The 21,637-nt window shown below is 36.9% G+C and overlaps 32 non-coding genes across 32 annotated transcripts; all 32 read right to left on the bottom strand.

Moving 5' to 3' along the window:
* Window positions 1-205: 205 nt before the first annotated feature.
* Window positions 206-324, bottom strand: LOC147531330 (5S ribosomal RNA). The gene has a single exon (XR_015228718.1). It is a non-coding gene; the product is annotated as a 5S ribosomal RNA (ribosomal RNA).
* A 562-nt stretch (window positions 325-886) lies between these two features.
* On the bottom strand, window positions 887-1,005 carry LOC147531331 (5S ribosomal RNA). Its single transcript, XR_015228719.1, has one exon. It is a non-coding gene; the product is annotated as a 5S ribosomal RNA (ribosomal RNA).
* A 561-nt stretch (window positions 1,006-1,566) lies between these two features.
* Window positions 1,567-1,685, bottom strand: LOC147531332 (5S ribosomal RNA). Its single transcript, XR_015228720.1, has one exon. It is a non-coding gene; the product is annotated as a 5S ribosomal RNA (ribosomal RNA).
* A 562-nt stretch (window positions 1,686-2,247) lies between these two features.
* On the bottom strand, window positions 2,248-2,366 carry LOC147531333 (5S ribosomal RNA). Its single transcript, XR_015228722.1, has one exon. It is a non-coding gene; the product is annotated as a 5S ribosomal RNA (ribosomal RNA).
* A 562-nt stretch (window positions 2,367-2,928) lies between these two features.
* Window positions 2,929-3,047, bottom strand: LOC147531334 (5S ribosomal RNA). The gene has a single exon (XR_015228902.1). It is a non-coding gene; the product is annotated as a 5S ribosomal RNA (ribosomal RNA).
* A 562-nt stretch (window positions 3,048-3,609) lies between these two features.
* On the bottom strand, window positions 3,610-3,728 carry LOC147531335 (5S ribosomal RNA). The gene has a single exon (XR_015228724.1). It is a non-coding gene; the product is annotated as a 5S ribosomal RNA (ribosomal RNA).
* Window positions 3,729-4,290: 562 nt separating this feature from the next.
* Window positions 4,291-4,409, bottom strand: LOC147531336 (5S ribosomal RNA). The gene has a single exon (XR_015228725.1). It is a non-coding gene; the product is annotated as a 5S ribosomal RNA (ribosomal RNA).
* Window positions 4,410-4,971: 562 nt separating this feature from the next.
* On the bottom strand, window positions 4,972-5,090 carry LOC147531337 (5S ribosomal RNA). The gene has a single exon (XR_015228897.1). It is a non-coding gene; the product is annotated as a 5S ribosomal RNA (ribosomal RNA).
* Window positions 5,091-5,653: 563 nt separating this feature from the next.
* Window positions 5,654-5,772, bottom strand: LOC147531338 (5S ribosomal RNA). The gene has a single exon (XR_015228726.1). It is a non-coding gene; the product is annotated as a 5S ribosomal RNA (ribosomal RNA).
* Window positions 5,773-6,334: 562 nt separating this feature from the next.
* LOC147531339 (5S ribosomal RNA) lies at window positions 6,335-6,453 on the bottom strand. Its single transcript, XR_015228727.1, has one exon. It is a non-coding gene; the product is annotated as a 5S ribosomal RNA (ribosomal RNA).
* A 562-nt stretch (window positions 6,454-7,015) lies between these two features.
* Window positions 7,016-7,134, bottom strand: LOC147531340 (5S ribosomal RNA). The gene has a single exon (XR_015228728.1). It is a non-coding gene; the product is annotated as a 5S ribosomal RNA (ribosomal RNA).
* Window positions 7,135-7,696: 562 nt separating this feature from the next.
* On the bottom strand, window positions 7,697-7,815 carry LOC147531341 (5S ribosomal RNA). The gene has a single exon (XR_015228903.1). It is a non-coding gene; the product is annotated as a 5S ribosomal RNA (ribosomal RNA).
* A 563-nt stretch (window positions 7,816-8,378) lies between these two features.
* On the bottom strand, window positions 8,379-8,497 carry LOC147531342 (5S ribosomal RNA). Its single transcript, XR_015228729.1, has one exon. It is a non-coding gene; the product is annotated as a 5S ribosomal RNA (ribosomal RNA).
* A 562-nt stretch (window positions 8,498-9,059) lies between these two features.
* LOC147531343 (5S ribosomal RNA) lies at window positions 9,060-9,178 on the bottom strand. The gene has a single exon (XR_015228543.1). It is a non-coding gene; the product is annotated as a 5S ribosomal RNA (ribosomal RNA).
* Window positions 9,179-9,739: 561 nt separating this feature from the next.
* Window positions 9,740-9,858, bottom strand: LOC147531344 (5S ribosomal RNA). Its single transcript, XR_015228730.1, has one exon. It is a non-coding gene; the product is annotated as a 5S ribosomal RNA (ribosomal RNA).
* A 564-nt stretch (window positions 9,859-10,422) lies between these two features.
* LOC147531345 (5S ribosomal RNA) lies at window positions 10,423-10,541 on the bottom strand. Its single transcript, XR_015228731.1, has one exon. It is a non-coding gene; the product is annotated as a 5S ribosomal RNA (ribosomal RNA).
* Window positions 10,542-11,103: 562 nt separating this feature from the next.
* On the bottom strand, window positions 11,104-11,222 carry LOC147531346 (5S ribosomal RNA). Its single transcript, XR_015228732.1, has one exon. It is a non-coding gene; the product is annotated as a 5S ribosomal RNA (ribosomal RNA).
* A 562-nt stretch (window positions 11,223-11,784) lies between these two features.
* LOC147531347 (5S ribosomal RNA) lies at window positions 11,785-11,903 on the bottom strand. The gene has a single exon (XR_015228734.1). It is a non-coding gene; the product is annotated as a 5S ribosomal RNA (ribosomal RNA).
* Window positions 11,904-12,465: 562 nt separating this feature from the next.
* LOC147531348 (5S ribosomal RNA) lies at window positions 12,466-12,584 on the bottom strand. Its single transcript, XR_015228735.1, has one exon. It is a non-coding gene; the product is annotated as a 5S ribosomal RNA (ribosomal RNA).
* Window positions 12,585-13,147: 563 nt separating this feature from the next.
* Window positions 13,148-13,266, bottom strand: LOC147531349 (5S ribosomal RNA). The gene has a single exon (XR_015228736.1). It is a non-coding gene; the product is annotated as a 5S ribosomal RNA (ribosomal RNA).
* A 563-nt stretch (window positions 13,267-13,829) lies between these two features.
* LOC147531350 (5S ribosomal RNA) lies at window positions 13,830-13,948 on the bottom strand. The gene has a single exon (XR_015228737.1). It is a non-coding gene; the product is annotated as a 5S ribosomal RNA (ribosomal RNA).
* A 562-nt stretch (window positions 13,949-14,510) lies between these two features.
* Window positions 14,511-14,629, bottom strand: LOC147531351 (5S ribosomal RNA). The gene has a single exon (XR_015228738.1). It is a non-coding gene; the product is annotated as a 5S ribosomal RNA (ribosomal RNA).
* A 563-nt stretch (window positions 14,630-15,192) lies between these two features.
* On the bottom strand, window positions 15,193-15,311 carry LOC147531352 (5S ribosomal RNA). Its single transcript, XR_015228739.1, has one exon. It is a non-coding gene; the product is annotated as a 5S ribosomal RNA (ribosomal RNA).
* A 562-nt stretch (window positions 15,312-15,873) lies between these two features.
* LOC147531353 (5S ribosomal RNA) lies at window positions 15,874-15,992 on the bottom strand. Its single transcript, XR_015228740.1, has one exon. It is a non-coding gene; the product is annotated as a 5S ribosomal RNA (ribosomal RNA).
* A 562-nt stretch (window positions 15,993-16,554) lies between these two features.
* LOC147531354 (5S ribosomal RNA) lies at window positions 16,555-16,673 on the bottom strand. Its single transcript, XR_015228741.1, has one exon. It is a non-coding gene; the product is annotated as a 5S ribosomal RNA (ribosomal RNA).
* A 562-nt stretch (window positions 16,674-17,235) lies between these two features.
* Window positions 17,236-17,354, bottom strand: LOC147531355 (5S ribosomal RNA). Its single transcript, XR_015228742.1, has one exon. It is a non-coding gene; the product is annotated as a 5S ribosomal RNA (ribosomal RNA).
* Window positions 17,355-17,916: 562 nt separating this feature from the next.
* On the bottom strand, window positions 17,917-18,035 carry LOC147531356 (5S ribosomal RNA). Its single transcript, XR_015228743.1, has one exon. It is a non-coding gene; the product is annotated as a 5S ribosomal RNA (ribosomal RNA).
* Window positions 18,036-18,597: 562 nt separating this feature from the next.
* Window positions 18,598-18,716, bottom strand: LOC147531357 (5S ribosomal RNA). The gene has a single exon (XR_015228745.1). It is a non-coding gene; the product is annotated as a 5S ribosomal RNA (ribosomal RNA).
* Window positions 18,717-19,278: 562 nt separating this feature from the next.
* On the bottom strand, window positions 19,279-19,397 carry LOC147531358 (5S ribosomal RNA). The gene has a single exon (XR_015228746.1). It is a non-coding gene; the product is annotated as a 5S ribosomal RNA (ribosomal RNA).
* Window positions 19,398-19,959: 562 nt separating this feature from the next.
* LOC147531359 (5S ribosomal RNA) lies at window positions 19,960-20,078 on the bottom strand. Its single transcript, XR_015228747.1, has one exon. It is a non-coding gene; the product is annotated as a 5S ribosomal RNA (ribosomal RNA).
* Window positions 20,079-20,640: 562 nt separating this feature from the next.
* Window positions 20,641-20,759, bottom strand: LOC147531360 (5S ribosomal RNA). Its single transcript, XR_015228748.1, has one exon. It is a non-coding gene; the product is annotated as a 5S ribosomal RNA (ribosomal RNA).
* Window positions 20,760-21,322: 563 nt separating this feature from the next.
* Window positions 21,323-21,441, bottom strand: LOC147531361 (5S ribosomal RNA). Its single transcript, XR_015228749.1, has one exon. It is a non-coding gene; the product is annotated as a 5S ribosomal RNA (ribosomal RNA).
* Between the last annotated feature and the right edge of the window lie 196 nt (window positions 21,442-21,637).

Genomic DNA, 21,637 nt, shown 5'->3' on the forward strand with positions numbered 1-21,637 from the left:
ACGTACGACGAGTTATTCCAGTTTTAAATTACTCGAGTTACACAAAATTCTGAAAAATAGACGGATGACACAGAAAACAACGTTTTTTTGGCAAATCCGACGATCCTAACCCGCCTTTGGCAGGTTATTTTCTTCCCCTCTTCTCCATCTCTCCGACGAGACAAAAAAAAAAAAAGTAGAAAAAGGGAAAAAAAAAGTAGAAAAAGGGATGCAACACGAGGACTTCCCAGGAGGTCACCCATCCTAGTACTACTCTCGCCCAAGCACGCTTAACTTCGGAGTTCTGATGGGATCCGGTGGATTAGTGCTGGTATGATCGCATCCGTTAGTATTTTACAATGGGTACTACTTGTTCTCATCGTGGACTCCTATTTCTCCCCGATTTCACGCACTCTATAGTGATACGACGTAAAAACGTTTACTCCCTCCGTCCGATTATGTTTGACTTTTTAGCAGATCCAATTTTTATTTATTGTTCTCTCACTAAAAGATTTTTCCTAAATTACCTATATTAAATTTGGAGTATTCAAATAAATAATATGTCGGAAGTAGTGTAGAAATAACTGAAACTTTTTATTCTTATTAAAAGTAAAGGGTAGATTGGGAAATGCTAATGAAATTAGTAATAAATATTTCCGGACATATTTTTATGTCTCCAAATCGCTGTCATCGGTTTATAATACGTACGACGAGTTATTCCAGTTTTAAATTACTCGAGTTACACAAAATTCTGAAAAATAGACGGATGACACAGAAAACAACGTTTTTTTGGCAAATCCGACGATCCTAACCCGCCTTTGGCAGGTTATTTTCTTCCCCTCTTCTCCATCTCTCCGACGAGACAAAAAAAAAAGAAGTAGAAAAAGGGAAAAAAAAAGTAGAAAAAGGGATGCAACACGAGGACTTCCCAGGAGGTCACCCATCCTAGTACTACTCTCGCCCAAGCACGCTTAACTTCGGAGTTCTGATGGGATCCGGTGGATTAGTGCTGGTATGATCGCATCCGTTAGTATTTTACAATGGGTACTACTTGTTCTCATCGTGGACTCCTATTTCTCCCCGATTTCACGCACTCTATAGTGATACGACGTAAAAACGTTTACTCCCTCCGTCCGATTATGTTTGACTTTTTAGCAGATCCAATTTTTATTTATTGTTCTCTCACTAAAAGATTTTTCCTAAATTACCTATATTAAATTTGGAGTATTCAAATAAATAATATGTCGGAAGTAGTGTAGAAATAACTGAAACTTTTTATTCTTATTAAAAGTAAAGGGTAGATTGGGAAATGCTAATGAAATTAGTAATAAATATTTCCGGACATATTTTTATGTCTCCAAATCGCTGTCATCGGTTTATAATACGTACGACGAGTTATTCCAGTTTTAAATTACTCGAGTTACACAAAATTCTGAAAAATAGACGGATGACACAGAAAACAACGTTTTTTTGGCAAATCCGACGATCCTAACCCGCCTTTGGCAGGTTATTTTCTTCCCCTCTTCTCCATCTCTCCGACGAGACAAAAAAAAAAAAGTAGAAAAAGGGAAAAAAAAAGTAGAAAAAGGGATGCAACACGAGGACTTCCCAGGAGGTCACCCATCCTAGTACTACTCTCGCCCAAGCACGCTTAACTTCGGAGTTCTGATGGGATCCGGTGGATTAGTGCTGGTATGATCGCATCCGTTAGTATTTTACAATGGGTACTACTTGTTCTCATCGTGGACTCCTATTTCTCCCCGATTTCACGCACTCTATAGTGATACGACGTAAAAACGTTTACTCCCTCCGTCCGATTATGTTTGACTTTTTAGCAGATCCAATTTTTATTTATTGTTCTCTCACTAAAAGATTTTTCCTAAATTACCTATATTAAATTTGGAGTATTCAAATAAATAATATGTCGGAAGTAGTGTAGAAATAACTGAAACTTTTTATTCTTATTAAAAGTAAAGGGTAGATTGGGAAATGCTAATGAAATTAGTAATAAATATTTCCGGACATATTTTTATGTCTCCAAATCGCTGTCATCGGTTTATAATACGTACGACGAGTTATTCCAGTTTTAAATTACTCGAGTTACACAAAATTCTGAAAAATAGACGGATGACACAGAAAACAACGTTTTTTTGGCAAATCCGACGATCCTAACCCGCCTTTGGCAGGTTATTTTCTTCCCCTCTTCTCCATCTCTCCGACGAGACAAAAAAAAAAAAAGTAGAAAAAGGGAAAAAAAAAGTAGAAAAAGGGATGCAACACGAGGACTTCCCAGGAGGTCACCCATCCTAGTACTACTCTCGCCCAAGCACGCTTAACTTCGGAGTTCTGATGGGATCCGGTGGATTAGTGCTGGTATGATCGCATCCGTTAGTATTTTACAATGGGTACTACTTGTTCTCATCGTGGACTCCTATTTCTCCCCGATTTCACGCACTCTATAGTGATACGACGTAAAAACGTTTACTCCCTCCGTCCGATTATGTTTGACTTTTTAGCAGATCCAATTTTTATTTATTGTTCTCTCACTAAAAGATTTTTCCTAAATTACCTATATTAAATTTGGAGTATTCAAATAAATAATATGTCGGAAGTAGTGTAGAAATAACTGAAACTTTTTATTCTTATTAAAAGTAAAGGGTAGATTGGGAAATGCTAATGAAATTAGTAATAAATATTTCCGGACATATTTTTATGTCTCCAAATCGCTGTCATCGGTTTATAATACGTACGACGAGTTATTCCAGTTTTAAATTACTCGAGTTACACAAAATTCTGAAAAATAGACGGATGACACAGAAAACAACGTTTTTTTGGCAAATCCGACGATCCTAACCCGCCTTTGGCAGGTTATTTTCTTCCCCTCTTCTCCATATCTCCGACGAGACAAAAAAAAAAGAAGTAGAAAAAGGGAAAAAAAAAGTAGAAAAAGGGATGCAACACGAGGACTTCCCAGGAGGTCACCCATCCTAGTACTACTCTCGCCCAAGCACGTTTAACTTCGGAGTTCTGATGGGATCCGGTGGATTAGTGCTGGTATGATCGCATCCGTTAGTATTTTACAATGGGTACTACTTGTTCTCATCGTGGACTCCTATTTCTCCCCGATTTCACGCACTCTATAGTGATACGACGTAAAAACGTTTACTCCCTCCGTCCGATTATGTTTGACTTTTTAGCAGATCCAATTTTTATTTATTGTTCTCTCACTAAAAGATTTTTCCTAAATTACCAATATTAAATTTGGAGTATTCAAATAAATAATATGTCGGAAGTAGTGTAGAAATAACTGAAACTTTTTATTCTTATTAAAAGTAAAGGGTAGATTGGGAAATGCTAATGAAATTAGTAATAAATATTTCCGGACATATTTTTATGTCTCCAAATCGCTGTCATCGGTTTATAATACGTACGACGAGTTATTCCAGTTTTAAATTACTCGAGTTACACAAAATTCTGAAAAATAGACGGATGACACAGAAAACAACGTTTTTTTGGCAAATCCGACGATCCTAACCCGCCTTTGGCAGGTTATTTTCTTCCCCTCTTCTCCATCTCTCCGACGAGACAAAAAAAAAAAAAGTAGAAAAAGGGAAAAAAAAAGTAGAAAAAGGGATGCAACACGAGGACTTCCCAGGAGGTCACCCATCCTAGTACTACTCTCGCCCAAGCACGCTTAACTTCGGAGTTCTGATGGGATCCGGTGGATTAGTGCTGGTATGATCGCATCCGTTAGTATTTTACAATGGGTACTACTTGTTCTCATCGTGGACTCCTATTTCTCCCCGATTTCACGCACTCTATAGTGATACGACGTAAAAACGTTTACTCCCTCCGTCCGATTATGTTTGACTTTTTAGCAGATCCAATTTTTATTTATTGTTCTCTCACTAAAAGATTTTTCCTAAATTACCTATATTAAATTTGGAGTATTCAAATAAATAATATGTCGGAAGTAGTGTAGAAATAACTGAAACTTTTTATTCTTATTAAAAGTAAAGGGTAGATTGGGAAATGCTAATGAAATTAGTAATAAATATTTCCGGACATATTTTTATGTCTCCAAATCGCTGTCATCGGTTTATAATACGTACGACGAGTTATTCCAGTTTTAAATTACTCGAGTTACACAAAATTCTGAAAAATAGACGGATGACACAGAAAACAACGTTTTTTTGGCAAATCCGACGATCCTAACCCGCCTTTGGCAGGTTATTTTCTTCCCCTCTTCTCCATCTCTCCGACGAGACAAAAAAAAAAAAAGTAGAAAAAGGGAAAAAAAAAGTAGAAAAAGGGATGCAACACGAGGACTTCCCAGGAGGTCACCCATCCTAGTACTACTCTCGCCCAAGCACGCTTAACTTCGGAGTTCTGATGGGATCCGGTGGATTAGTGCTGGTATGATCGCATCCGTTAGTATTTTACAATGGGTACTACTTGTTCTCATCGTGGACTCCTATTTCTCCCCGATTTCACGCACTCTATAGTGATACGACGTAAAAACGTTTACTCCCTCCGTCCGATTATGTTTGACTTTTTAGCAGATCCAATTTTTATTTATTGTTCTCTCACTAAAAGATTTTTCCTAAATTACCTATATTAAATTTGGAGTATTCAAATAAATAATATGTCGGAAGTAGTGTAGAAATAACTGAAACTTTTTATTCTTATTAAAAGTAAAGGGTAGATTGGGAAATGCTAATGAAATTAGTAATAAATATTTCCGGACATATTTTTATGTCTCCAAATCGCTGTCATCGGTTTATAATACGTACGACGAGTTATTCCAGTTTTAAATTACTCGAGTTACACAAAATTCTGAAAAATAGACGGATGACACAGAAAACAACGTTTTTTTGGCAAATCCGACGATCCTAACCCGCCTTTGGCAGGTTATTTTCTTCCCCTCTTCTCCATATCTCCGACGAGACAAAAAAAAAAGAAGTAGAAAAAGGGAAAAAAAAAGTAGAAAAAGGGATGCAACACGAGGACTTCCCAGGAGGTCACCCATCCTAGTACTACTCTCGCCCAAGCACTTTTAACTTCGGAGTTCTGATGGGATCCGGTGGATTAGTGCTGGTATGATCGCATCCGTTAGTATTTTACAATGGGTACTACTTGTTCTCATCGTGGACTCCTATTTCTCCCCGATTTCACGCACTCTATAGTGATACGACGTAAAAACGTTTACTCCCTCCGTCCGATTATGTTTGACTTTTTAGCAGATCCAATTTTTATTTATTGTTCTCTCACTAAAAGATTTTTCCTAAATTACCAATATTAAATTTGGAGTATTCAAATAAATAATATGTCGGAAGTAGTGTAGAAATAACTGAAACTTTTTATTCTTATTAAAAGTAAAGGGTAGATTGGGAAATGCTAATGAAATTAGTAATAAATATTTCCGGACATATTTTTATGTCTCCAAATCGCTGTCATCGGTTTATAATACGTACGACGAGTTATTCCAGTTTTAAATTACTCGAGTTACACAAAATTCTGAAAAATAGACGGATGACACAGAAAACAACGTTTTTTTGGCAAATCCGACGATCCTAACCCGCCTTTGGCAGGTTATTTTCTTCCCCTCTTCTCCATCTCTCCGACGAGACAAAAAAAAAAAAAAGTAGAAAAAGGGAAAAAAAAAGTAGAAAAAGGGATGCAACACGAGGACTTCCCAGGAGGTCACCCATCCTAGTACTACTCTCGCCCAAGCACGCTTAACTTCGGAGTTCTGATGGGATCCGGTGGATTAGTGCTGGTATGATCGCATCCGTTAGTATTTTACAATGGGTACTACTTGTTCTCATCGTGGACTCCTATTTCTCCCCGATTTCACGCACTCTATAGTGATACGACGTAAAAACGTTTACTCCCTCCGTCCGATTATGTTTGACTTTTTAGCAGATCCAATTTTTATTTATTGTTCTCTCACTAAAAGATTTTTCCTAAATTACCTATATTAAATTTGGAGTATTCAAATAAATAATATGTCGGAAGTAGTGTAGAAATAACTGAAACTTTTTATTCTTATTAAAAGTAAAGGGTAGATTGGGAAATGCTAATGAAATTAGTAATAAATATTTCCGGACATATTTTTATGTCTCCAAATCGCTGTCATCGGTTTATAATACGTACGACGAGTTATTCCAGTTTTAAATTACTCGAGTTACACAAAATTCTGAAAAATAGACGGATGACACAGAAAACAACGTTTTTTTGGCAAATCCGACGATCCTAACCCGCCTTTGGCAGGTTATTTTCTTCCCCTCTTCTCCATCTCTCCGACGAGACAAAAAAAAAAAAAGTAGAAAAAGGGAAAAAAAAAGTAGAAAAAGGGATGCAACACGAGGACTTCCCAGGAGGTCACCCATCCTAGTACTACTCTCGCCCAAGCACGCTTAACTTCGGAGTTCTGATGGGATCCGGTGGATTAGTGCTGGTATGATCGCATCCGTTAGTATTTTACAATGGGTACTACTTGTTCTCATCGTGGACTCCTATTTCTCCCCGATTTCACGCACTCTATAGTGATACGACGTAAAAACGTTTACTCCCTCCGTCCGATTATGTTTGACTTTTTAGCAGATCCAATTTTTATTTATTGTTCTCTCACTAAAAGATTTTTCCTAAATTACCTATATTAAATTTGGAGTATTCAAATAAATAATATGTCGGAAGTAGTGTAGAAATAACTGAAACTTTTTATTCTTATTAAAAGTAAAGGGTAGATTGGGAAATGCTAATGAAATTAGTAATAAATATTTCCGGACATATTTTTATGTCTCCAAATCGCTGTCATCGGTTTATAATACGTACGACGAGTTATTCCAGTTTTAAATTACTCGAGTTACACAAAATTCTGAAAAATAGACGGATGACACAGAAAACAACGTTTTTTTGGCAAATCCGACGATCCTAACCCGCCTTTGGCAGGTTATTTTCTTCCCCTCTTCTCCATCTCTCCGACGAGACAAAAAAAAAAAAAGTAGAAAAAGGGAAAAAAAAAGTAGAAAAAGGGATGCAACACGAGGACTTCCCAGGAGGTCACCCATCCTAGTACTACTCTCGCCCAAGCACGCTTAACTTCGGAGTTCTGATGGGATCCGGTGGATTAGTGCTGGTATGATCGCATCCGTTAGTATTTTACAATGGGTACTACTTGTTCTCATCGTGGACTCCTATTTCTCCCCGATTTCACGCACTCTATAGTGATACGACGTAAAAACGTTTACTCCCTCCGTCCGATTATGTTTGACTTTTTAGCAGATCCAATTTTTATTTATTGTTCTCTCACTAAAAGATTTTTCCTAAATTACCTATATTAAATTTGGAGTATTCAAATAAATAATATGTCGGAAGTAGTGTAGAAATAACTGAAACTTTTTATTCTTATTAAAAGTAAAGGGTAGATTGGGAAATGCTAATGAAATTAGTAATAAATATTTCCGGACATATTTTTATGTCTCCAAATCGCTGTCATCGGTTTATAATACGTACGACGAGTTATTCCAGTTTTAAATTACTCGAGTTACACAAAATTCTGAAAAATAGACGGATGACACAGAAAACAACGTTTTTTTGGCAAATCCGACGATCCTAACCCGCCTTTGGCAGGTTATTTTCTTCCCCTCTTCTCCATATCTCCGACGAGACAAAAAAAAAAGAAGTAGAAAAAGGGAAAAAAAAAGTAGAAAAAGGGATGCAACACGAGGACTTCCCAGGAGGTCACCCATCCTAGTACTACTCTCGCCCAAGCACGTTTAACTTCGGAGTTCTGATGGGATCCGGTGGATTAGTGCTGGTATGATCGCATCCGTTAGTATTTTACAATGGGTACTACTTGTTCTCATCGTGGACTCCTATTTCTCCCCGATTTCACGCACTCTATAGTGATACGACGTAAAAACGTTTACTCCCTCCGTCCGATTATGTTTGACTTTTTAGCAGATCCAATTTTTATTTATTGTTCTCTCACTAAAAGATTTTTCCTAAATTACCAATATTAAATTTGGAGTATTCAAATAAATAATATGTCGGAAGTAGTGTAGAAATAACTGAAACTTTTTATTCTTATTAAAAGTAAAGGGTAGATTGGGAAATGCTAATGAAATTAGTAATAAATATTTCCGGACATATTTTTATGTCTCCAAATCGCTGTCATCGGTTTATAATACGTACGACGAGTTATTCCAGTTTTAAATTACTCGAGTTACACAAAATTCTGAAAAATAGACGGATGACACAGAAAACAACGTTTTTTTGGCAAATCCGACGATCCTAACCCGCCTTTGGCAGGTTATTTTCTTCCCCTCTTCTCCATCTCTCCGACGAGACAAAAAAAAAAAAAAGTAGAAAAAGGGAAAAAAAAAGTAGAAAAAGGGATGCAACACGAGGACTTCCCAGGAGGTCACCCATCCTAGTACTACTCTCGCCCAAGCACGCTTAACTTCGGAGTTCTGATGGGATCCGGTGGATTAGTGCTGGTATGATCGCATCCGTTAGTATTTTACAATGGGTACTACTTGTTCTCATCGTGGACTCCTATTTCTCCCCGATTTCACGCACTCTATAGTGATACGACGTAAAAACGTTTACTCCCTCCGTCCGATTATGTTTGACTTTTTAGCAGATCCAATTTTTATTTATTGTTCTCTCACTAAAAGATTTTTCCTAAATTACCTATATTAAATTTGGAGTATTCAAATAAATAATATGTCGGAAGTAGTGTAGAAATAACTGAAACTTTTTATTCTTATTAAAAGTAAAGGGTAGATTGGGAAATGCTAATGAAATTAGTAATAAATATTTCCGGACATATTTTTATGTCTCCAAATCGCTGTCATCGGTTTATAATACGTACGACGAGTTATTCCAGTTTTAAATTACTCGAGTTACACAAAATTCTGAAAAATAGACGGATGACACAGAAAACAACGTTTTTTTGGCAAATCCGACGATCCTAACCCGCCTTTGGCAGGTTATTTTCTTCCCCTCTTCTCCATCTCTCCGACGAGACAAAAAAAAAAAAAGTAGAAAAAGGGAAAAAAAAAGTAGAAAAAGGGATGCAATACGAGGACTTCCCAGGAGGTCACCCATCCTAGTACTACTCTCGCCCAAGCACGCTTAACTTCGGAGTTCTGATGGGATCCGGTGGATTAGTGCTGGTATGATCGCATCCGTTAGTATTTTACAATGGGTACTACTTGTTCTCATCGTGGACTCCTATTTCTCCCCGATTTCACGCACTCTATAGTGATACGACGTAAAAACGTTTACTCCCTCCGTCCGATTATGTTTGACTTTTTAGCAGATCCAATTTTTATTTATTGTTCTCTCACTAAAAGATTTTTCCTAAATTACCTATATTAAATTTGGAGTATTCAAATAAATAATATGTCGGAAGTAGTGTAGAAATAACTGAAACTTTTTATTCTTATTAAAAGTAAAGGGTAGATTGGGAAATGCTAATGAAATTAGTAATAAATATTTCCGGACATATTTTTATGTCTCCAAATCGCTGTCATCGGTTTATAATACGTACGACGAGTTATTCCAGTTTTAAATTACTCGAGTTACACAAAATTCTGAAAAATAGACGGATGACACAGAAAACAACGTTTTTTTGGCAAATCCGACGATCCTAACCCGCCTTTGGCAGGTTATTTTCTTCCCCTCTTCTCCATCTCTCCGACGAGACAAAAAAAAAAAAGTAGAAAAAGGGAAAAAAAAAGTAGAAAAAGGGATGCAACACGAGGACTTCCCAGGAGGTCACCCATCCTAGTACTACTCTCGCCCAAGCACGCTTAACTTCGGAGTTCTGATGGGATCCGGTGGATTAGTGCTGGTATGATCGCATCCGTTAGTATTTTACAATGGGTACTACTTGTTCTCATCGTGGACTCCTATTTCTCCCCGATTTCACGCACTCTATAGTGATACGACGTAAAAACGTTTACTCCCTCCGTCCGATTATGTTTGACTTTTTAGCAGATCCAATTTTTATTTATTGTTCTCTCACTAAAAGATTTTTCCTAAATTACCTATATTAAATTTGGAGTATTCAAATAAATAATATGTCGGAAGTAGTGTAGAAATAACTGAAACTTTTTATTCTTATTAAAAGTAAAGGGTAGATTGGGAAATGCTAATGAAATTAGTAATAAATATTTCCGGACATATTTTTATGTCTCCAAATCGCTGTCATCGGTTTATAATACGTACGACGAGTTATTCCAGTTTTAAATTACTCGAGTTACACAAAATTCTGAAAAATAGACGGATGACACAGAAAACAACGTTTTTTTGGCAAATCCGACGATCCTAACCCGCCTTTGGCAGGTTATTTTCTTCCCCTCTTCTCCATCTCTCCGACGAGACAAAAAAAAAAAAAAAGTAGAAAAAGGGAAAAAAAAAGTAGAAAAAGGGATGCAACACGAGGACTTCCCAGGAGGTCACCCATCCTAGTACTACTCTCGCCCAAGCACGCTTAACTTCGGAGTTCTGATGGGATCCGGTGGATTAGTGCTGGTATGATCGCATCCGTTAGTATTTTACAATGGGTACTACTTGTTCTCATCGTGGACTCCTATTTCTCCCCGATTTCACGCACTCTATAGTGATACGACGTAAAAACGTTTACTCCCTCCGTCCGATTATGTTTGACTTTTTAGCAGATCCAATTTTTATTTATTGTTCTCTCACTAAAAGATTTTTCCTAAATTACCTATATTAAATTTGGAGTATTCAAATAAATAATATGTCGGAAGTAGTGTAGAAATAACTGAAACTTTTTATTCTTATTAAAAGTAAAGGGTAGATTGGGAAATGCTAATGAAATTAGTAATAAATATTTCCGGACATATTTTTATGTCTCCAAATCGCTGTCATCGGTTTATAATACGTACGACGAGTTATTCCAGTTTTAAATTACTCGAGTTACACAAAATTCTGAAAAATAGACGGATGACACAGAAAACAACGTTTTTTTGGCAAATCCGACGATCCTAACCCGCCTTTGGCAGGTTATTTTCTTCCCCTCTTCTCCATCTCTCCGACGAGACAAAAAAAAAAAAAGTAGAAAAAGGGAAAAAAAAAGTAGAAAAAGGGATGCAACACGAGGACTTCCCAGGAGGTCACCCATCCTAGTACTACTCTCGCCCAAGCACGCTTAACTTCGGAGTTCTGATGGGATCCGGTGGATTAGTGCTGGTATGATCGCATCCGTTAGTATTTTACAATGGGTACTACTTGTTCTCATCGTGGACTCCTATTTCTCCCCGATTTCACGCACTCTATAGTGATACGACGTAAAAACGTTTACTCCCTCCGTCCGATTATGTTTGACTTTTTAGCAGATCCAATTTTTATTTATTGTTCTCTCACTAAAAGATTTTTCCTAAATTACCTATATTAAATTTGGAGTATTCAAATAAATAATATGTCGGAAGTAGTGTAGAAATAACTGAAACTTTTTATTCTTATTAAAAGTAAAGGGTAGATTGGGAAATGCTAATGAAATTAGTAATAAATATTTCCGGACATATTTTTATGTCTCCAAATCGCTGTCATCGGTTTATAATACGTACGACGAGTTATTCCAGTTTTAAATTACTCGAGTTACACAAAATTCTGAAAAATAGACGGATGACACAGAAAACAACGTTTTTTTGGCAAATCCGACGATCCTAACCCGCCTTTGGCAGGTTATTTTCTTCCCCTCTTCTCCATCTCTCCGACGAGACAAAAAAAAAAAAAGTAGAAAAAGGGAAAAAAAAAGTAGAAAAAGGGATGCAACACGAGGACTTCCCAGGAGGTCACCCATCCTAGTACTACTCTCGCCCAAGCACGCTTAACTTCGGAGTTCTGATGGGATCCGGTGGATTAGTGCTGGTATGATCGCATCCGTTAGTATTTTACAATGGGTACTACTTGTTCTCATCGTGGACTCCTATTTCTCCCCGATTTCACGCACTCTATAGTGATACGACGTAAAAACGTTTACTCCCTCCGTCCGATTATGTTTGACTTTTTAGCAGATACAATTTTTATTTATTGTTCTCTCACTAAAAGATTTTTCCTAAATTACCTATATTAAATTTGGAGTATTCAAATAAATAATATGTCGGAAGTAGTGTAGAAATAACTGAAACTTTTTATTCTTATTAAAAGTAAAGGGTAGATTGGGAAATGCTAATGAAATTAGTAATAAATATTTCCGGACATATTTTTATGTCTCCAAATCGCTGTCATCGGTTTATAATACGTACGACGAGTTATTCCAGTTTTAAATTACTCGAGTTACACAAAATTCTGAAAAATAGACGGATGACACAGAAAACAACGTTTTTTTGGCAAATCCGACGATCCTAACCCGCCTTTGGCAGGTTATTTTCTTCCCCTCTTCTCCATCTCTCCGACGAGACAAAAAAAAAAAAAGTAGAAAAAGGGAAAAAAAAAGTAGAAAAAGGGATGCAACACGAGGACTTCCCAGGAGGTCACCCATCCTAGTACTACTCTCGCCCAAGCACGCTTAACTTCGGAGTTCTGATGGGATCCGGTGGATTAGTGCTGGTATGATCGCATCCGTTAGTATTTTACAATGGGTACTACTTGTTCTCATCGTGGACTCCTATTTCTCCCCGATTTCACGCACTCTATAGTGATACGACGTAAAAACGTTTACTCCCTCCGTCCGATTATGTTTGACTTTTTAGCAGATCCAATTTTTATTTATTGTTCTCTCACTAAAAGATTTTTCCTAAATTACCTATATTAAATTTGGAGTATTCAAATAAATAATATGTCGGAAGTAGTGTAGAAATAACTGAAACTTTTTATTCTTATTAAAAGTAAAGGGTAGATTGGGAAATGCTAATGAAATTAGTAATAAATATTTCCGGACATATTTTTATGTCTCCAAATCGCTGTCATCGGTTTATAATACGTACGACGAGTTATTCCAGTTTTAAATTACTCGAGTTACACAAAATTCTGAAAAATAGACGGATGACACAGAAAACAACGTTTTTTTGGCAAATCCGACGATCCTAACCCGCCTTTGGCAGGTTATTTTCTTCCCCTCTTCTCCATATCTCCGACGAGACAAAAAAAAAAGAAGTAGAAAAAGGGAAAAAAAAAAGTAGAAAAAGGGATGCAACACGAGGACTTCCCAGGAGGTCACCCATCCTAGTACTACTCTCGCCCAAGCACGCTTAACTTCGGAGTTCTGATGGGATCCGGTGGATTAGTGCTGGTATGATCGCATCCGTTAGTATTTTACAATGGGTACTACTTGTTCTCATCGTGGACTCCTATTTCTCCCCGATTTCACGCACTCTATAGTGATACGACGTAAAAACGTTTACTCCCTCCGTCCGATTATGTTTGACTTTTTAGCAGATCCAATTTTTATTTATTGTTCTCTCACTAAAAGATTTTTCCTAAATTACCAATATTAAATTTGGAGTATTCAAATAAATAATATGTCGGAAGTAGTGTAGAAATAACTGAAACTTTTTATTCTTATTAAAAGTAAAGGGTAGATTGGGAAATGCTAATGAAATTAGTAATAAATATTTCCGGACATATTTTTATGTCTCCAAATCGCTGTCATCGGTTTATAATACGTACGACGAGTTATTCCAGTTTTAAATTACTCGAGTTACACAAAATTCTGAAAAATAGACGGATGACACAGAAAACAACGTTTTTTTGGCAAATCCGACGATCCTAACCCGCCTTTGGCAGGTTATTTTCTTCCCCTCTTCTCCATCTCTCCGACGAGACAAAAAAAAAAAAAAGTAGAAAAAGGGAAAAAAAAAGTAGAAAAAGGGATGCAACACGAGGACTTCCCAGGAGGTCACCCATCCTAGTACTACTCTCGCCCAAGCACGCTTAACTTCGGAGTTCTGATGGGATCCGGTGGATTAGTGCTGGTATGATCGCATCCGTTAGTATTTTACAATGGGTACTACTTGTTCTCATCGTGGACTCCTATTTCTCCCCGATTTCACGCACTCTATAGTGATACGACGTAAAAACGTTTACTCCCTCCGTCCGATTATGTTTGACTTTTTAGCAGATCCAATTTTTATTTATTGTTCTCTCACTAAAAGATTTTTCCTAAATTACCTATATTAAATTTGGAGTATTCAAATAAATAATATGTCGGAAGTAGTGTAGAAATAACTGAAACTTTTTATTCTTATTAAAAGTAAAGGGTAGATTGGGAAATGCTAATGAAATTAGTAATAAATATTTCCGGACATATTTTTATGTCTCCAAATCGCTGTCATCGGTTTATAATACGTACGACGAGTTATTCCAGTTTTAAATTACTCGAGTTACACAAAATTCTGAAAAATAGACGGATGACACAGAAAACAACGTTTTTTTGGCAAATCCGACGATCCTAACCCGCCTTTGGCAGGTTATTTTCTTCCCCTCTTCTCCATCTCTCCGACGAGACAAAAAAAAAAAAAGTAGAAAAAGGGAAAAAAAAAGTAGAAAAAGGGATGCAACACGAGGACTTCCCAGGAGGTCACCCATCCTAGTACTACTCTCGCCCAAGCACGCTTAACTTCGGAGTTCTGATGGGATCCGGTGGATTAGTGCTGGTATGATCGCATCCGTTAGTATTTTACAATGGGTACTACTTGTTCTCATCGTGGACTCCTATTTCTCCCCGATTTCACGCACTCTATAGTGATACGACGTAAAAACGTTTACTCCCTCCGTCCGATTATGTTTGACTTTTTAGCAGATCCAATTTTTATTTATTGTTCTCTCACTAAAAGATTTTTCCTAAATTACCTATATTAAATTTGGAGTATTCAAATAAATAATATGTCGGAAGTAGTGTAGAAATAACTGAAACTTTTTATTCTTATTAAAAGTAAAGGGTAGATTGGGAAATGCTAATGAAATTAGTAATAAATATTTCCGGACATATTTTTATGTCTCCAAATCGCTGTCATCGGTTTATAATACGTACGACGAGTTATTCCAGTTTTAAATTACTCGAGTTACACAAAATTCTGAAAAATAGACGGATGACACAGAAAACAACGTTTTTTTGGCAAATCCGACGATCCTAACCCGCCTTTGGCAGGTTATTTTCTTCCCCTCTTCTCCATCTCTCCGACGAGACAAAAAAAAAAAAAAGTAGAAAAAGGGAAAAAAAAAGTAGAAAAAGGGATGCAACACGAGGACTTCCCAGGAGGTCACCCATCCTAGTACTACTCTCGCCCAAGCACGCTTAACTTCGGAGTTCTGATGGGATCCGGTGGATTAGTGCTGGTATGATCGCATCCGTTAGTATTTTACAATGGGTACTACTTGTTCTCATCGTGGACTCCTATTTCTCCCCGATTTCACGCACTCTATAGTGATACGACGTAAAAACGTTTACTCCCTCCGTCCGATTATGTTTGACTTTTTAGCAGATCCAATTTTTATTTATTGTTCTCTCACTAAAAGATTTTTCCTAAATTACCTATATTAAATTTGGAGTATTCAAATAAATAATATGTCGGAAGTAGTGTAGAAATAACTGAAACTTTTTATTCTTATTAAAAGTAAAGGGTAGATTGGGAAATGCTAATGAAATTAGTAATAAATATTTCCGGACATATTTTTATGTCTCCAAATCGCTGTCATCGGTTTATAATACGTACGACGAGTTATTCCAGTTTTAAATTACTCGAGTTACACAAAATTCTGAAAAATAGACGGATGACACAGAAAACAACGTTTTTTTGGCAAATCCGACGATCCTAACCCGCCTTTGGCAGGTTATTTTCTTCCCCTCTTCTCCATCTCTCCGACGAGACAAAAAAAAAAAAAGTAGAAAAAGGGAAAAAAAAAGTAGAAAAAGGGATGCAACACGAGGACTTCCCAGGAGGTCACCCATCCTAGTACTACTCTCGCCCAAGCACGCTTAACTTCGGAGTTCTGATGGGATCCGGTGGATTAGTGCTGGTATGATCGCATCCGTTAGTATTTTACAATGGGTACTACTTGTTCTCATCGTGGACTCCTATTTCTCCCCGATTTCACGCACTCTATAGTGATACGACGTAAAAACGTTTACTCCCTCCGTCCGATTATGTTTGACTTTTTAGCAGATCCAATTTTTATTTATTGTTCTCTCACTAAAAGATTTTTCCTAAATTACCTATATTAAATTTGGAGTATTCAAATAAATAATATGTCGGAAGTAGTGTAGAAATAACTGAAACTTTTTATTCTTATTAAAAGTAAAGGGTAGATTGGGAAATGCTAATGAAATTAGTAATAAATATTTCCGGACATATTTTTATGTCTCCAAATCGCTGTCATCGGTTTATAATACGTACGACGAGTTATTCCAGTTTTAAATTACTCGAGTTACACAAAATTCTGAAAAATAGACGGATGACACAGAAAACAACGTTTTTTTGGCAAATCCGACGATCCTAACCCGCCTTTGGCAGGTTATTTTCTTCCCCTCTTCTCCATCTCTCCGACGAGACAAAAAAAAAAAAAGTAGAAAAAGGGAAAAAAAAAGTAGAAAAAGGGATGCAACACGAGGACTTCCCAGGAGGTCACCCATCCTAGTACTACTCTCGCCCAAGCACGCTTAACTTCGGAGTTCTGATGGGATCCGGTGGATTAGTGCTGGTATGATCGCATCCGTTAGTATTTTACAATGGGTACTACTTGTTCTCATCGTGGACTCCTATTTCTCCCCGATTTCACGCACTCTATAGTGATACGACGTAAAAACGTTTACTCCCTCCGTCCGATTATGTTTGACTTTTTAGCAGATCCAATTTTTATTTATTGTTCTCTCACTAAAAGATTTTTCCTAAATTACCTATATTAAATTTGGAGTATTCAAATAAATAATATGTCGGAAGTAGTGTAGAAATAACTGAAACTTTTTATTCTTATTAAAAGTAAAGGGTAGATTGGGAAATGCTAATGAAATTAGTAATAAATATTTCCGGACATATTTTTATGTCTCCAAATCGCTGTCATCGGTTTATAATACGTACGACGAGTTATTCCAGTTTTAAATTACTCGAGTTACACAAAATTCTGAAAAATAGACGGATGACACAGAAAACAACGTTTTTTTGGCAAATCCGACGATCCTAACCCGCCTTTGGCAGGTTATTTTCTTCCCCTCTTCTCCATCTCTCCGACGAGACAAAAAAAAAAAAAGTAGAAAAAGGGAAAAAAAAAGTAGAAAAAGGGATGCAACACGAGGACTTCCCAGGAGGTCACCCATCCTAGTACTACTCTCGCCCAAGCACGCTTAACTTCGGAGTTCTGATGGGATCCGGTGGATTAGTGCTGGTATGATCGCATCCGTTAGTATTTTACAATGGGTACTACTTGTTCTCATCGTGGACTCCTATTTCTCCCCGATTTCACGCACTCTATAGTGATACGACGTAAAAACGTTTACTCCCTCCGTCCGATTATGTTTGACTTTTTAGCAGATCCAATTTTTATTTATTGTTCTCTCACTAAAAGATTTTTCCTAAATTACCTATATTAAATTTGGAGTATTCAAATAAATAATATGTCGGAAGTAGTGTAGAAATAACTGAAACTTTTTATTCTTATTAAAAGTAAAGGGTAGATTGGGAAATGCTAATGAAATTAGTAATAAATATTTCCGGACATATTTTTATGTCTCCAAATCGCTGTCATCGGTTTATAATACGTACGACGAGTTATTCCAGTTTTAAATTACTCGAGTTACACAAAATTCTGAAAAATAGACGGATGACACAGAAAACAACGTTTTTTTGGCAAATCCGACGATCCTAACCCGCCTTTGGCAGGTTATTTTCTTCCCCTCTTCTCCATCTCTCCGACGAGACAAAAAAAAAAAAAGTAGAAAAAGGGAAAAAAAAAGTAGAAAAAGGGATGCAACACGAGGACTTCCCAGGAGGTCACCCATCCTAGTACTACTCTCGCCCAAGCACGCTTAACTTCGGAGTTCTGATGGGATCCGGTGGATTAGTGCTGGTATGATCGCATCCGTTAGTATTTTACAATGGGTACTACTTGTTCTCATCGTGGACTCCTATTTCTCCCCGATTTCACGCACTCTATAGTGATACGACGTAAAAACGTTTACTCCCTCCGTCCGATTATGTTTGACTTTTTAGCAGATCCAATTTTTATTTATTGTTCTCTCACTAAAAGATTTTTCCTAAATTACCTATATTAAATTTGGAGTATTCAAATAAATAATATGTCGGAAGTAGTGTAGAAATAACTGAAACTTTTTATTCTTATTAAAAGTAAAGGGTAGATTGGGAAATGCTAATGAAATTAGTAATAAATATTTCCGGACATATTTTTATGTCTCCAAATCGCTGTCATCGGTTTATAATACGTACGACGAGTTATTCCAGTTTTAAATTACTCGAGTTACACAAAATTCTGAAAAATAGACGGATGACACAGAAAACAACGTTTTTTTGGCAAATCCGACGATCCTAACCCGCCTTTGGCAGGTTATTTTCTTCCCCTCTTCTCCATCTCTCCGACGAGACAAAAAAAAAAAAAGTAGAAAAAGGGAAAAAAAAAGTAGAAAAAGGGATGCAACACGAGGACTTCCCAGGAGGTCACCCATCCTAGTACTACTCTCGCCCAAGCACGCTTAACTTCGGAGTTCTGATGGGATCCGGTGGATTAGTGCTGGTATGATCGCATCCGTTAGTATTTTACAATGGGTACTACTTGTTCTCATCGTGGACTCCTATTTCTCCCCGATTTCACGCACTCTATAGTGATACGACGTAAAAACGTTTACTCCCTCCGTCCGATTATGTTTGACTTTTTAGCAGATCCAATTTTTATTTATTGTTCTCTCACTAAAAGATTTTTCCTAAATTACCTATATTAAATTTGGAGTATTCAAATAAATAATATGTCGGAAGTAGTGTAGAAATAACTGAAACTTTTTATTCTTATTAAAAGTAAAGGGTAGATTGGGAAATGCTAATGAAATTAGTAATAAATATTTCCGGACATATTTTTATGTCTCCAAATCGCTGTCATCGGTTTATAATACGTACGACGAGTTATTCCAGTTTTAAATTACTCGAGTTACACAAAATTCTGAAAAATAGACGGATGACACAGAAAACAACGTTTTTTTGGCAAATCCGACGATCCTAACCCGCCTTTGGCAGGTTATTTTCTTCCCCTCTTCTCCATCTCTCCGACGAGACAAAAAAAAAAAAAGTAGAAAAAGGGAAAAAAAAAGTAGAAAAAGGGATGCAACACGAGGACTTCCCAGGAGGTCACCCATCCTAGTACTACTCTCGCCCAAGCACGCTTAACTTCGGAGTTCTGATGGGATCCGGTGGATTAGTGCTGGTATGATCGCATCCGTTAGTATTTTACAATGGGTACTACTTGTTCTCATCGTGGACTCCTATTTCTCCCCGATTTCACGCACTCTATAGTGATACGACGTAAAAACGTTTACTCCCTCCGTCCGATTATGTTTGACTTTTTAGCAGATCCAATTTTTATTTATTGTTCTCTCACTAAAAGATTTTTCCTAAATTACCTATATTAAATTTGGAGTATTCAAATAAATAATATGTCGGAAGTAGTGTAGAAATAACTGAAACTTTTTATTCTTATTAAAAGTAAAGGGTAGATTGGGAAATGCTAATGAAATTAGTAATAAATATTTCCGGACATATTTTTATGTCTCCAAATCGCTGTCATCGGTTTATAATACGTACGACGAGTTATTCCAGTTTTAAATTACTCGAGTTACACAAAATTCTGAAAAATAGACGGATGACACAGAAAACAACGTTTTTTTGGCAAATCCGACGATCCTAACCCGCCTTTGGCAGGTTATTTTCTTCCCCTCTTCTCCATCTCTCCGACGAGACAAAAAAAAAAAAAGTAGAAAAAGGGAAAAAAAAAGTAGAAAAAGGGATGCAACACGAGGACTTCCCAGGAGGTCACCCATCCTAGTACTACTCTCGCCCAAGCACGCTTAACTTCGGAGTTCTGATGGGATCCGGTGGATTAGTGCTGGTATGATCGCATCCGTTAGTATTTTACAATGGGTACTACTTGTTCTCATCGTGGACTCCTATTTCTCCCCGATTTCACGCACTCTATAGTGATACGACGTAAAAACGTTTACTCCCTCCGTCCGATTATGTTTGACTTTTTAGCAGATCCAATTTTTATTTATTGTTCTCTCACTAAAAGATTTTTCCTAAATTACCTATATTAAATTTGGAGTATTCAAATAAATAATATGTCGGAAGTAGTGTAGAAATAACTGAAACTTTTTATTCTTATTAAAAGTAAAGGGTAGATTGGGAAATGCTAATGAAATTAGTAATAAATATTTCCGGACATATTTTTATGTCTCCAAATCGCTGTCATCGGTTTATAATACGTACGACGAGTTATTCCAGTTTTAAATTACTCGAGTTACACAAAATTCTGAAAAATAGACGGATGACACAGAAAACAACGTTTTTTTGGCAAATCCGACGATCCTAACCCGCCTTTGGCAGGTTATTTTCTTCCCCTCTTCTCCATCTCTCCGACGAGACAAAAAAAAAAAAAGTAGAAAAAGGGAAAAAAAAAGTAGAAAAAGGGATGCAACACGAGGACTTCCCAGGAGGTCACCCATCCTAGTACTACTCTCGCCCAAGCACGCTTAACTTCGGAGTTCTGATGGGATCCGGTGGATTAGTGCTGGTATGATCGCATCCGTTAGTATTTTACAATGGGTACTACTTGTTCTCATCGTGGACTCCTATTTCTCCCCGATTTCACGCACTCTATAGTGATACGACGTAAAAACGTTTACTCCCTCCGTCCGATTATGTTTGACTTTTTAGCAGATCCAATTTTTATTTATTGTTCTCTCACTAAAAGATTTTTCCTAAATTACCTATATTAAATTTGGAGTATTCAAATAAATAATATGTCGGAAGTAGTGTAGAAATAACTGAAACTTTTTATTCTTATTAAAAGTAAAGGGTAGATTGGGAAATGCTAATGAAATTAGTAATAAATATTTCCGGACATATTTTTATGTCTCCAAATCGCTGTCATCGGTTTATAATACGTACGACGAGTTATTCCAGTTTTAAATTACTCGAGTTACACAAAATTCTGAAAAATAGACGGATGACACAGAAAACAACGTTTTTTTGGCAAATCCGACGATCCTAACCCGCCTTTGGCAGGTTATTTTCTTCCCCTCTTCTCCATCTCTCCGACGAGACAAAAAAAAAAGAAGTAGAAAAAGGGAAAAAAAAAAGTAGAAAAAGGGATGCAACACGAGGACTTCCCAGGAGGTCACCCATCCTAGTACTACTCTCGCCCAAGCACGCTTAACTTCGGAGTTCTGATGGGATCCGGTGGATTAGTGCTGGTATGATCGCATCCGTTAGTATTTTACAATGGGTACTACTTGTTCTCATCGTGGACTCCTATTTCTCCCCGATTTCACGCACTCTATAGTGATACGACGTAAAAACGTTTACTCCCTCCGTCCGATTATGTTTGACTTTTTAGCAGATCCAATTTTTATTTATTGTTCTCTCACTAAAAGATTTTTCCTAAATTACCAATATTAAATTTG

This window comes from Eschscholzia californica, unplaced genomic scaffold (assembly GCF_041429995.1).
Source record: "Eschscholzia californica isolate CP2 unplaced genomic scaffold, dmEscCali1.0.p SCAF_6, whole genome shotgun sequence".
Taxonomy (NCBI): Eukaryota; Viridiplantae; Streptophyta; class Magnoliopsida; order Ranunculales; family Papaveraceae; genus Eschscholzia; species Eschscholzia californica.